Raw genomic sequence first — 13,675 nt, forward strand, 5'->3', positions numbered from 1 at the left:
GCATCGCTGTCGTCTTGGCGCCGCCGCCGTCCGCCAGCGCCGCCGTCCCTCGGCCGCTGCCGCGCCGCCCGCAGCTCCCTCCGCCAGTGCCGCCGTCCGCCCGAGCCGCTCCCCTCTCTGCTCCCCTCTCACCGACCGACGGGGCCCACCCGTGGGACCCAGCTGTCAGTCTCTCCTCTCCCCTCTCTCCCGCCGACAAGTGGACCCCACCCGTCAGCGCCTCCTCTTTCCTCGCTGACGTCAGTAGCCCCATTAATTGCGCAATAATTGATTTAGGACTTTTCTGTTTAGCTAAAAACCCAGAAAACTTCTAAAATTCATAAGTAATTCATCTAGTCTCCGTTTAGGCCATTCAAATTTCATTAAATTCATAAAATTGTCAAGAATCCATTAAAAATAGTTTCTTTTGCTGTTTCAGTAGAGTTTGTGCCTGTTTATTTATTTTTGTGCTTTGTCGCTTAGATTCGGACCCTGCCGAAGAGCCAGTTTACTTCGAGATCGTCGCCGAAGTTCCCTAGGGGCCAGAGCAAGGCAAGTGACACTCATCTTTGATCATATTGAACCCATTATTGCAAATTCCCCGCTTAATTAATTCAAATATGCATTGTTTTAATTAAAGTATTTACTGTATGTTATTTTCGGGTAAACCTTATTACTACGCCGTTGTTTATCCAACTTTATTCATTGCTGGACCAGGGGTAACTTGATTAGAGTTAGGCCTAAGTTAATGCTTAGCCGTGCTTAGAACAAGTAGCTCATGGGATCACATTAAATCATGCTTAGTTTGGAATAGCTAAGATATTGATTCATTACCCGGTTCGGGTTACTGTCAACTAAAATATTGATAATGGTGGGCTGTGGGTGCATAGTTTTGAGAGTCGCACCCATGGTAATTAAGGACCGGTTCACGGGAAACCCTGGAAGTAATTAACTGCTAACCACATGCCGAAATGGGTAAGGTGGGATTTGAAGCATGACTTCGAACTATTTGACGTACCGTGGCAAGGGTGGGCGTGATGAAGTATGGACGGGCAATCGTGGTGTAACGAAAGCCTCTGCTGCTTCTGGATCTACCAAGGCACAAGAGGGGACTGCCCGACTTGGTGTAAAGGAGGGGGTGAAACCTGAAGTATGGTACGATTAAATAGGGAGGGTTGTGTAACGGGTCCTATCACGGTCTTCTTTCCGGTATACCATGGTGGTATGTCGGCGCACGTTCAAGTGTAGTGGAGTCGTGTCTTGTGGGTACTGTAGTACACCTCTGATCAGAGTATAAACTATTCGAATAGTCGTGCCCACGGTTACGGGCGAGCTCCCAGCTTCACTGTGGTTAGTGAACCTTTAATAACTTGAGTAGATTGGTTATCACTCGGGACTACTGCAACGTGGTGTAACGTTGAGTAGTGGTTGGGCCTGTTGCAACGTGGTGTAACGTTGGACAGTGTTGTGGTACTTTACAACTGTTATTTACTTATGCTTTACAGAATTTAATTACCTTTATTCTTTTAATCTCTGTTATTTGTTTAACTGCTGCTTTATCGCATCTAACCCTAGCCTGTCCTTGTTAATCCCTATGCATCATTTATTTCCCCCCATTCGTGTTATTTGTTGAGTACGGTGGTTTGTACTCAGCCTTGCTTAACTTTCCCCACTAGAGCTAGAAGTTGAGTCCGATGGAGGTGCCTCTCAGGTGTGAGCTGATTCGCCGTCGAAGCGTTGCCTGTGGACTGGAGCCGTACCCGTTGGAGCTAGTCTACCTTTTTCTTTCCGCTGCATTTCCGCTAGAATAAGTGTAATTTTCAGTTGTTTCTAAGAACGATGGTTATGTAATCAACATTGTCTTTTTGTGTACCCTGGCTGGTCCTGGACAGGGATTTAATACACAATTTAGTTCAAAAATTCGTGTGAGGAATTTCTGGGCGTGACAAGTTGGTATCAGAGCCACCTTTGACCGTAGGATCAGCCCAATGAAAACCCTAAGAGCCCTCTGCTTTTCATGTTTGTGCATAGTTTGCGAAAGTTAGAGTGTTTTGAAAATGGGTTAGTGCTTTTCAAAAGCGTGAGTCATTTAAAAAGACAAAACCCCTTTGGTGGAAAAGCATGAGTAAATCGATTTACGGGTAAAACTTTATTTACTTTGTTCCTTTTATGATTTATTTATCTTGAAATAAAATTTTGCATCTATTGATTCCAAATCCTTGTGTTCTTTAGATGGCTGACTACCCCTTGTATCATCGTGGAAACGGAATGGCTGGATTCGTGGCAGAGTTGGCAAGAGTCTCGTTCACGGCAGGATACCCTTATGAGCCAGAGTACACTACGATCCACCCTCTTGAAGGCGAGTTTCCCCACCGAGTCAGATTGGAGCTACATGGAATCCCCGGTTTCCTCCCTATCTTGGAAGTAGAAGGAGCTGGAGGTTCGCATGAGCATGCCTGCCAGGAAGCTGCTTACAGTCTGATGACAACACTCAGGGCCAGGCACGACCTGACGTTTCGGCACTCGGCTTACCGGTATCAACCTGGTCGTGAACCCAATTCCATGGTCAGTAGGTTTCGGTCTGCCCGGAGTGAGCAAGACCCTACCTTCGGTAGGATGTGCACGGTGCTGCAGGGCCTCGACCAGATGCATCACGACCTTCACGAAGCATCCAAGGCCTTGAACGACGCCAAGCTCACTCAGATCGTCCGCCTGCAAGATGAGGTCGACCGATTGAAGAAGGAGAACGCCAGGCTCAAAGGACTCCCAGAGCCCGGTGGTGCAAGGCTTCGCACTACGGCAAGGAAGCGAACCCGTGGGCCGCCAAGAGTTCAGTCTTACCCCGGTGCCCCGGACGAACCAAGACCACTGATGCAGATGGTGCGAACATCTCCGACCCTAGTGCCCGAGGAAGGTGTCTCCCTGTTCAACGCTGCAAGGAACCGCAACAGGATCGTCGCAGTCTCTAGCAACAGTGAGTCCGCTTCTGGTGAAGATGAAGATGGTCTCCCCAGCAACTCTAGGAGCCGCTCTGAAGACGAGGAAGAAGATCCGTCCCCGGTCGTCGATCGTCGCTCTCCTTCCGTGCCCTAGACGTCGCCTTTAGCTTCGCTCTTAGTTGTTGAGTGCTAGTTTTGGTGTGTTAGGTTTGCTTCGCTTGGGGCTAGTGGTGAACCATAGCAGTAGTTGTGTGGTTATGGTTGTACCGCTAGGAGTTGTGTGGTTTTTAAGTGTGTTTCTTAAGCAAGACAATTACAGTTCATTAATTAAATAAAGCCCTGTTTGCTTAGCCGTTTCTTTTTCTTCTTTCTCTTTCTGTTCCCCCCGCTCCTGCAGATGGTGAACACCCGCCACGACAACCGCGACACCGACCCGCCCAGCACCGGAGGACCGCCCCCACCGCCTCCACCAGAGAACCCGTCACTTGCTCAGATTCTTGCTAGCCAGACACAGATGCTTGCTTGGATGATGCAACAGATGCAACAGCAGCAGCAACAACATCAGCAAGTGCTACAGCAGCTTTTAAACCAGAATCAGAACAACCAGCAACAGCATGGACCACCCCCAGTGCAGTCCAAGTTACCAGAGTTTCTCCGTGTTCGTCCCCCGACCTTTTCAAGCACTACCAACCCCATGGAGGCAAGTGATTGGCTCCATGCTATCGAGAAGAACCTCAATCTACTGCAGTGCACCGACCAAGAGAAAGTCTCTTTCGCCGCACATCAACTAATGGGTCCCGCCTCTGCTTGGTGGGATAATTTCCTGGTTACCCGCACTGCTACCACGGAAGTAACTTGGGCGGAGTTCTGCCTTAACTTCCGCAAGGCCCATATCCCCGACGGGATAGTTACCCAGAAGAAGCGTGAGTTCCGCGCTTTGCAGCAAGGTACCAAGGCAGTGACAGAGTACCTTCATGACTTTAATCGCCTAGCGCGATATGCCCCCGAGGATGTCCGCACTGACGCCGAAAGACAAGAAAAATTCCTCGGATGTTTGGATGACGAGCTGAAGAAGCAGTTGCTTTCGGGCGACTATGCTGACTTTGAAAGACTAGTGGACAAGGCCATCCGTCAAGAGGACCAGCACCTCCAGATGGACAGGAAAAGGAAGGCTTCACAGTTCAGGTCTAACCAGCCGCCTCCTCAGAAGCCCCGGTTCCACACCAGCCCCCATCCTCAGAATCAGCAACACGGGCAATCAACCTTTATTGTCCGCCAACATCGTCCATACAACCCCAACAACTTCTCCAGCGGCTCGTCCCAACGCGCTCCACCTCAGCGTGCTCTCCCTGCACCAGCTCCCCGGCAACAGAACGCTCCTCCACCAACAGCTCAACCTCCTCCAGTTAGGAAGGATGCAGGTGCAAAGCCTAGAGTGTGCTACAACTGTGGCGACCCAGGTCACTTTGCCGACAAGTGCCCGAAGCCGAAGCGCAGCGGACAGAGGTTTGTACAAGCTCGTGTGAATCATGTCACCGCCGAAGAAGCACAGGCTGTGCCAGAAGTAATACTGGGTACGTTTCCTGTCAACTCCGTACCTGTTACAGTACTTTTTGATTCTGGTGCTACACACTCTTTTATTTCAAGAAAGTTTGTGGGAATGCTTGGGTTAAGAAGGGAAAAGTTAAGAAACCTGATGCGGGTTAGTACTCCAGGGCATAGTATGTTTTCAGACCTTTATAGCCCTAATGTGCCCATAGAAATCCAAGGGACATCCTTTCTAGCCAATCTCATCCTTCTCGAATCTAAAGACCTAGATGTCATTTTGGGAATGGATTGGCTTACCAAGCATCAAGGAGTGATTGATTGTGCCAAGCATACAGTCACCTTGACTAGTGAAGGTGGTAAAGTGGTGACTTATCAGTCGCCAGAGTCAGTGTCAATTAGGACTTGTTTGAATCAGATGGAAGCCGAAGAGCAACCCTCGGAAATAGTCAAAGATTCGAAGAAGTTGGAAGACATACCAGTGGTTTGTGAGTATCCGGAGGTGTTTCCAGATGATCTCACAACGATGCCACCAGAAAGAGAGATCGAGTTCCGTATCAATTTGGTACCAGGGACTGCACCGATCTATAAGAGACCCTACAGGATGGCCGCCAATGAGATGGTTGAACTGAAGAAGCAAGTGGATGAACAGCTTCAGAAAGGTTACATCCGACCGAGTACCTCGCCTTGGGGTGCCCCGGTTATTTTTGTTGAGAAGAAGGACAAAACTAAGAGAATGTGTGTAGACTATCGTGCTTTGAACGATGTCACCATCAAGAATAAGTATCCTCTGCCAAGGACTGATGATCTGTTTGATCAGTTGAAGGGAGCCAAAGTTTTCTCCAAGATCGATTTGAGATCAGGGTATCACCAGTTGAGAATTAGGGAAGAAGATATTCCCAAGACGGCATTCACTACTCGCTACGGCTTGTATGAGTGTACGGTAATGTCGTTTGGACTTACTAATGCCCCGGCATTTTTCATGAATCTCATGAATAAGGTGTTCATGGAATACCTGGATAAGTTTGTGGTTGTCTTCATTGATGACATTCTTATCTACTCCCGGTTAGAAGAAGAGCACGAGCAACATTTGCGGATTGTGCTAGAGAAGCTAAGAGAACACCAGTTGTATGCTAAGTTCAGCAAGTGTGATTTCTGGCTGCGTGAAGTGAAGTTCCTTGGCCATGTGATCAATGCGCAAGGTGTAGCAGTGTTCCCCAGCAATGTGGAGTCAGTAACAAAGTGGACCCCGCCTAAGACAGTTTCCCAAATCAGGAGTTTCTTAGGACTTGCGGGCTATTACCGCCGGTTCATTGAGAATTTTTCAAAGATAGCCAAGCCAATGACACAGTTGTTGAAAAAGGAAGAGAAGTTCAAATGGTCAAAAGAGTGTGATAAGAGTTTTGTAGAGCTCAAGCAAAGGTTGGTTTCGGCACCCGTGTTGGTTTTGCCGGCTCAAATGAAAGACTTCCAAGTTTACTGTGATGCATCCAGATCAGGAATTGGATGTGTGTTAATACAAGAAGGAAAGGTGGTTGCTTACGCCTCTCGTCAGTTGAGACCACATGAGGGTAACTACCCGACTCATGATTTGGAACTAGCAGCTGTAGTGCATGCCCTAAAAATTTGGCGACACTACTTAATCGGTAACAAGTGTGAAGTGTATACAGATCATAAGAGTTTAAAGTATATCTTTACACAACCGGATTTGAACCTCCGCCAGCGAAGATGGTTGGAATTGATCAAGGATTATGATTTAAGTATCCATTACCATCCAGGCAAAGCAAATGTAGTTGCAGATGCTTTGAGCCGGAAGAATTACTGCAATGCTACGGTATCAACGGAAGTTTGTGAGCAGCTACAACAGGAGTTTGAACGACTAAATTTGGGTTTAGTCGAAGAAGGTTTTGTGGCAGCCCTAGAAGCGCAACCCACTTTGGTGGATCAAGTTCGCCAATCCCAAGCAAATGATCCGGAGATAGCCGAGCTAAAGAAAAATATGCGAGTCGGTAAAGCTCGGGATTTTTCAGAAGATGAACATGGAACAATCTGGATGGGAAACAGGTTGTGTGTACCAGATAACAAGGAGTTAAAAGAGTTGATACTCCAAGAAGCTCATGAAACCCAGTACTCCATTCACCCCGGGAGTACTAAGATGTATCAGGATCTCAAAGAAAAGTTTTGGTGGGTTAGTATGAAGAGAGAAATTGCAGAATATGTCGCCTTGTGCGATGTTTGTCAACAAGTCAAAGCAGAACACCAAAGGCCAGCAGGACTATTGCAACCCCTTCAGATTCCATAATGGAAATGGGAAGAAATTGGGATGGATTTCATCACTGGTTTACCAAGGACCGCTGCCGGTCACGACTCGATTTGGGTAATTGTTGATCGATTGACGAAGGTCGCTCATTTCATACCAGTTCACACTACCTACTCGGGGAAGAGATTAGCTGAGATTTACTTGGCTAGGATCATGTGTCTACATGGAGTACCGAAGAAGATCGTTTCTGACCGAGGAAGTCAGTTTACTTCAAAGTTTTGGCAGAAGCTACAGGAAGAATTGGGAACCCGACTGAATTTCAGTACAGCTTATCATCCACAGACAGATGGTCAGACGGAAAGAGTAAACCAGATTCTTGAAGACATGCTCAGAGCTTGCGCTCTCGACTTTGGTGGAACTTGGGACAAGAATCTACCGTATGCAGAGTTCTCATACAACAACAGTTATCAAGCCAGTCTGCAGATGGCACCTTTTGAAGCATTGTATGGGCAGAAGTGTCGTACACCCCTCTTTTGGGATCAAATAGGAGAACGACAAGTTTTTGGGACTGAAGTTTTGGGTCAGGCGGAGGAAAAAGTCAGAATAATCCGTGAAAGGTTGAAAACGGCCCAAACCAGACATAAGAGTTATGCAGATAACCGTCGAAGGGACTTAGCCTTCGAAGCAGGAGACTATATGTACCTCCACGTCACACCCTTGCAAGGAGTACACCGGTTTCAGACCAAAGGAAAGTTAGCACCACGTTTCGTGGGACCATACCGAATAGTGGAACGCAGGGGAGAAGTTGCTTATCAGTTAGAACTCCCTGCTAACATCGCCGGAATCCATGACGTGTTCCATGTGTCGCAGCTCAAGAAGTGTCTCCGTGTGCCTGAAGAACAGACCAACTCCGAACACATTGATCTACAGGAAGATCTGACGTATGTGGAGAAACCAGCACGGATTCTAGAAACCAGTGAAAGAAAGACTCGGAACCGTGTGATCAGATTCTGTAGAGTTCAGTGGAGTCACCACTCAGAAGAAGAAGCGACATGGGAAAGAGAAGATGAGCTCAAGGCCGCCCATCCGCACCTCTTCGCTAGTGCCTCTGAATCTCGGGGTCGAGATTCCGTTTAAGGGGGTAAGTTTGTCACACCCGGAGTTTCGTCCTAAGCCTAAAATCGTAAAAAGAAATCCGTAAACAACAATTGGCTTAATTAACTCAGGAAGAATCCCTCTAAAAGAACCTAATTTAATTAAACCGAGGCTCCCAAATCGACTAACTGGATTTAAATTTAAATTGCAGAAGTGTAAAATTTGGCCAAATAAATTAAACTAAAACTCGACAAAAGTGGGGTTTTCCTTTTTCCCTCATTTTTCCTTTCTTTTTCCCTTCCTTCTCAAATTGGGCCGAAGTCCAATCTTCCTCCCTCCTTTTTCTTTTTCTTTTTCCTTTTTCTTTTTCTCTTTTCCTTCCCGGGCCGGCCCAGCCGAGCCAGCCCACTTCCTCTCGGCCGGCCCAGCCGACCGGCTCCGGCCTCCCCCTCTCCGTGCGCGCCCCGCCTGGGCCGCCGCCCGGCCCAGCTCGCCGCGTCGCCCGCACCCGCGAGTCCGCGCGCCTCCCTCCTCCCTCACGCCACTGACAGGTGGGGCCCACCTGCCAGGGACCGTCGCCCGCGCCCGCGCCACGCCGCGCCGAGTCCGACTCCGCGCCGCCGCCGTAACCGCCGCCGCTGCAACCGCCGCCGCCGAGACCACGTCGTGCCCGACTCGGTCTCCAACCTCCGCCCGCCCTAGCTGGCGCCGCCACCCTATAAATCCCGAGCCGCCGCACGCCGTCGCCCACTTTCCCCTCTTCGCTCGAATCACCGCCACGCTGTCGCCGTTCGCCGCCACCGTTCAATCTCGCCGCCAGACGCCGGTCGTCGCCGTCCAACTGCGTCACCGCCTCCGCCTCGCCGTCGCATGCGTCGTCGACTAATGGAGACGAAAATATCCAAACCAGTTGTTTCATCGATGAACGACTGAAGAATTCTCTAGGTCATACAGAGGTCCGATGCAGATAAAGCCTCCAAATCGTATAGAGGTGGTTGCCCCTAGGCCTGCTTTGGGACCAAACGGGCCAAACGGGTTGGTTCTTTAATTGGACAAGCTTTAAAATTGGGATGCAATGGTCTCGTATCCAAAGAAAACGATTTGGCAATGTAGATGGGCTCGAATGGTTTCTAAAAGCATCTTCAAGAGCTAAATAAATTTTGTTTCCTAAATCTGATGTTTTGGCGAGCTTTCAAATAATATGGCAAGAAAAATTATACTCAATCTCCAATTGTTTGGTGTATTTCAGTTGGCAAAACTAAAATTAGGCCCACAATCTGTTATTTTCATTCTAGAAGTTGAAAGTCTCGTCCACGCCAATCCATGTTTGACCCCACCGCCTGTTCGCCCCCGCTGCCTGCTCACCGCACACGACGTGTGGGTGCGTGTCACGCCCAAAAATTCTTCACACGAATTTCTGGACCTTATTGTGTATTGAAATTCCCATCCAGCACCAACCAGGGTACACAAATAAACAATTGTTGATTACATCATCATAGTTCTTAGAAACAACATAAAATAGAATTAAAGTCTAACGACATGTAGCGGAAAAGAAATAAAGGCACGGGTTTCAACGCAACTTGGCTTTACACCACAGTCAATACCTTGACGACGGACAGCTTCAAACCTCAGAGTCGTCTCCATCTGAATCATACTTTACCTCTAAAGGGGAAATTAACGCAAGGCTGAGTACAACTACATACTCAACAAGAAGCACGGAAAAAGAGATAATAAATAAATGCAAGTAATCTCAAGAATAGGATGGGGTTAATTGCACAAAGCAATAATTAAGTAAAAACAGAGATTTAAATAGATCAAGCATAAAGAAGTAAGTAAAAGCATTTGGTAAAGTATGTCAACATTGTTTAAAAGTATCTTTAACACTGTTCAACGTTGCACCATGTTGCAACAGACCCAACCATTACTCAACACTACACCACGTTGTAATAGTCCCAACCTAGTACCAGTTTACTCAGGTCATTAACGTTCAACTAATCACAGTGAATCTGACTATTCGCCCGTGATCGTGGGCATGACTATTCGAATAGATTTTACTCTGATCAGAGGTGTACTACTGTACCCACAAGATACAATTCCACTACACTTGAACATGCGCCGATGTGCCACTATGACACACCGAAAAGAAAACTATCATAGGACCCGTCACATAACCCTCCCTATTCAATAGCACCGCACTTCAGGTTTCACCCTTTACACCAAGTCGGGCAGTCCCCTCTTGTGCCTAGGTGGATCCGAAAACAGCAAAGGCCATCGTTACACCACGATTTCCCGTCCATACTCCATCACGCCCACCCTTGCATGGGTACATCAAATAGTTCAAAGCTACACTTCAAATCCTAACTTGTCCATTTTGGCTTGTGGTTAGCACTAAATTACTTTCAGGGTTTCCTGCGAACCGGTACTTAATTGTCACGGGTGCGACAAAACCATGCACCCACAACCCACCTTTAGCAGTATTTTAGTTGAAATTAACAATGACCAACCAATGAATCCTTAACCGCTAATTCAGTCTAGCAGTGATTAAGGGATTTCATGTGCTACTTGCTCTAAGTAGGGCTACGCATGGTTTAGACCTAACTCTACTTCAATTACCCTGGATATAACATGAATAACAAATGGATAAGCAACGACATAATAATACGTCAAACCCGAAAAACAACATAATATAAATAAAGTAAATAATTTAAGTAAAGCAATACATGTTTGAATAAATAAAGCGAGAATTTGCATAACAAATGGAATCAATATGGTCAAGAGGAGTGTCACTTGCCTTGCTCAGCCCCTGGAGGTATCTCTACGATAATATTGAAGTAAACCGGCGCTTCGACGGGCTCCGAATCTAAGCGACAAAGCATAAAAATAAATAAACATGCACAAACTCTATTGAAATAGCAAAAGAAACTTTTTTAATGGATTCTTGGTATTTTTTTAGATTTAATGAAATTTGAACGGAGATAATAAACTTCTATCTATATTTTAAATTAAAGAAGAGACCATTTAGTAGTTACAAAAATATACATGCAAAAGCCCAGAAATAGTCTTGTACGCTATCAGTAGGCCCCATATCTCCTGGACGCTATACAGTTGGATGGGGAAGTGTAAAAAATATTAGATGGGAGAAATATTATGATCTGCTGTATATTGCACTGACGCTCATAGGTGTATTTATAGGGTACATAGAAGATGGAAACTTGGAGTACAAGATAAATATTCTATCGTATCTCTCTAGGATTTTATATTTATCTCTAGAGTTTATATTGGACTCTGTTATCTCTAACCGTATACATCTATATCTCTAACATTCCCGCTCAGTCGTACCGGGAGCAAAGCGAACGATTGCGAGTGAATTTAAAATCTTGTGTTTCACCATGTTTTTCTTCTTTGTTTCTCCATCATCGATTGCATCTTTGATGTATAGTCCTTCACTTTGGTGACCACATCTCCTTCCGTGTCATTTTGGTGCTCCACCTTGGTGACCACATCTCCTTCTGTGTCGTTCCTTGTCTCTCTCCTCTATTCCCTCCCGCAGTCATAGCGGGAGTGTCATGGACGACAGCGATGACACGGATGTTTTTGACTGGAGTTGTCAAAGATGATTTATTGTAATGTATGTCGAGGTAGCCGATCATGTAATAGTCGTGGTCATTGTAGATATGGTAGTTGATGTAGCCGCATATAGCTGAAGGCGAAAAAAAATTAAAGACGGATCTGCGATCATAGATGAGGCACCTTGCAGATGTCAGACGATGTCGTTGGAAGCGTCTTTACATATGTCAGGGAATACCCTTGGGTCATCTTGCAAATGTCAGATAACGCTGTTGACGTCGGGTCACCAATTTTTGGTTGTACTTCATACGTCGTGAAGGAGGTCACCACCGGAGTGATGCCAGGTTGATGCAGTCTTTTCCCGTCGTAGATGACGCGGTCGGTGCCGGCGTCGATGAAACGTCTTGCAGAGATTTCTGTCAGAGGACGCGAGATTAATGTCCATCGTTGTGGACGAAGCGGCTCGTGTTTTTCCCATGTTGATGTAGACCATCGGCGGTGTTACTTTAATGCATGTTGATGGCGGACGTGAAGACTTGGTGAAGACGTCGGTTGCTTGATGCAGCGTTGTCTTGTTGTTTGATCGATGTCATCGCTCCTCTGCTTCTGCTGTTTGGATTTGGGGATTTTATAGCCAGAAGAAACCAATATAATCTAATCTAATCTGTATAAATGATATATGGTGTCTAAAAAGAAATTAATGTAATACTAATTATTGGAGAAAATCTAATAGAGATAGCTAATTAATTGAAGAAAACATGCATTGAATTTGTGCTAAAAACTGATGACGCATGGTCGTCGTCTTGCCATTGATCGAACTGTGGGTCTGAACAATCTTACCGCCGGCTGTTGATGATGGATGGTGCTGTCCCTTGATCTCGCATGGATGGACGCCGTCTTCGCCGGCTTGCCATTGGCCGGAACGATCTTGCCGTTGAACGATGGAACGGTCGCCCCACCGAGCGGAGACTCGGCCTGCCATTGATTGGTTGGATGGGCTCGCCGCCGGCGTGCCGGTGTTGACTTGATATCAACGACTTGTATTAGGATCTATATGATACTATATTTTTTCTTTTGTTTCCCCATCATCGATGCATATCTAATAGATAGTACTACACTTTGGTGACTGCGTCTCCTTTCGTGTTATCTTGGTCCTCCACCTTGTTGACTGCGTCTCTTTCTATGTCGTTCCTTGTCTCTCTCAACATGATTCTTTTTTTTTAGTACTGTAATGGAAGAACTTGTTTTTCAAAAGCATCTTGATGGAAGTATCTTGATGGACCAGGAAGAGGTTTTTTCCCATTTGGAGGATCTGACGGCTCGCGGCGTATAAACGAAATATTGAACATACCATATTTTCAAACGCACGTACAGCACAATGATTTTGCGAGAAAGGATTACCCTTTCACTTATTTAGATATGCACGTGTGAAACAGATGAGTGTGCTTTTTTTATCATCACCCAAAAGTTGATAGCTGTTCATTATATATAACATTCTCAGTCGTCAGAACTAATCGAGCCACAACAAATAACATAGTGATAACTTTTTGTTTGCCACAAATGTTGATGATTATTGTTGACGGTGAAATATAACACTAATAACAATTATGTCATAGACAATAAACACGGCACAAAAGTCTAATCACTACATGACAATGACAATAGTTTCGACAGCTATATATTGCATGCTACTATCTCTATCGCATATTATAACACTTTCTGTCTGGTTCTCCGTATATTCATTTAATATATATATATTACCTTTTTTTTTTGCAGCGGCGAGCTGCTTGAAGTTGATGGGAGTGGTGAAACGGGACGGGCCGTCATAGAAGGCAGCGGTAGCGAGGCGTGCAGCCCTTTCGGAGGGATGTACACGGTCCCAATAGAAGAAACCGTCACGGTTAGTGCAGAGTGTGGAGTTGGGCAGACACACACTTTCTGCGTTCAGCCTCCCGTTCCCACAGCACGCACTGCCGATGTCCACGTACCCTGCACCCACAAACAGGCACAAGTAATTCAATCCCAAATAGATCATAGATGGCGCCAAGGGTATGATGTGATAATCTACCGTGGTAAACGTACCTGGATTTTAATTAGATGAAAGCCACATAAAAATCAAATCCACCGATCTACGTGTGCTTATGCTTATAAGGCAAAATTTAAATTTTGAACATTAGATTTAGAGTTGATTTAAAGTATTTTTATCAAAGTTTATTTTACAGCCCTGACTTTGAGATCGCTAGTAATATGTATATAAATTATTTTTTATTTATAAATATGCCGGTTGGAT

Source organism: Oryza brachyantha, chromosome 10, assembly GCF_000231095.2.
Source record: "Oryza brachyantha chromosome 10, ObraRS2, whole genome shotgun sequence".
Taxonomy (NCBI): Eukaryota; Viridiplantae; Streptophyta; class Magnoliopsida; order Poales; family Poaceae; genus Oryza; species Oryza brachyantha.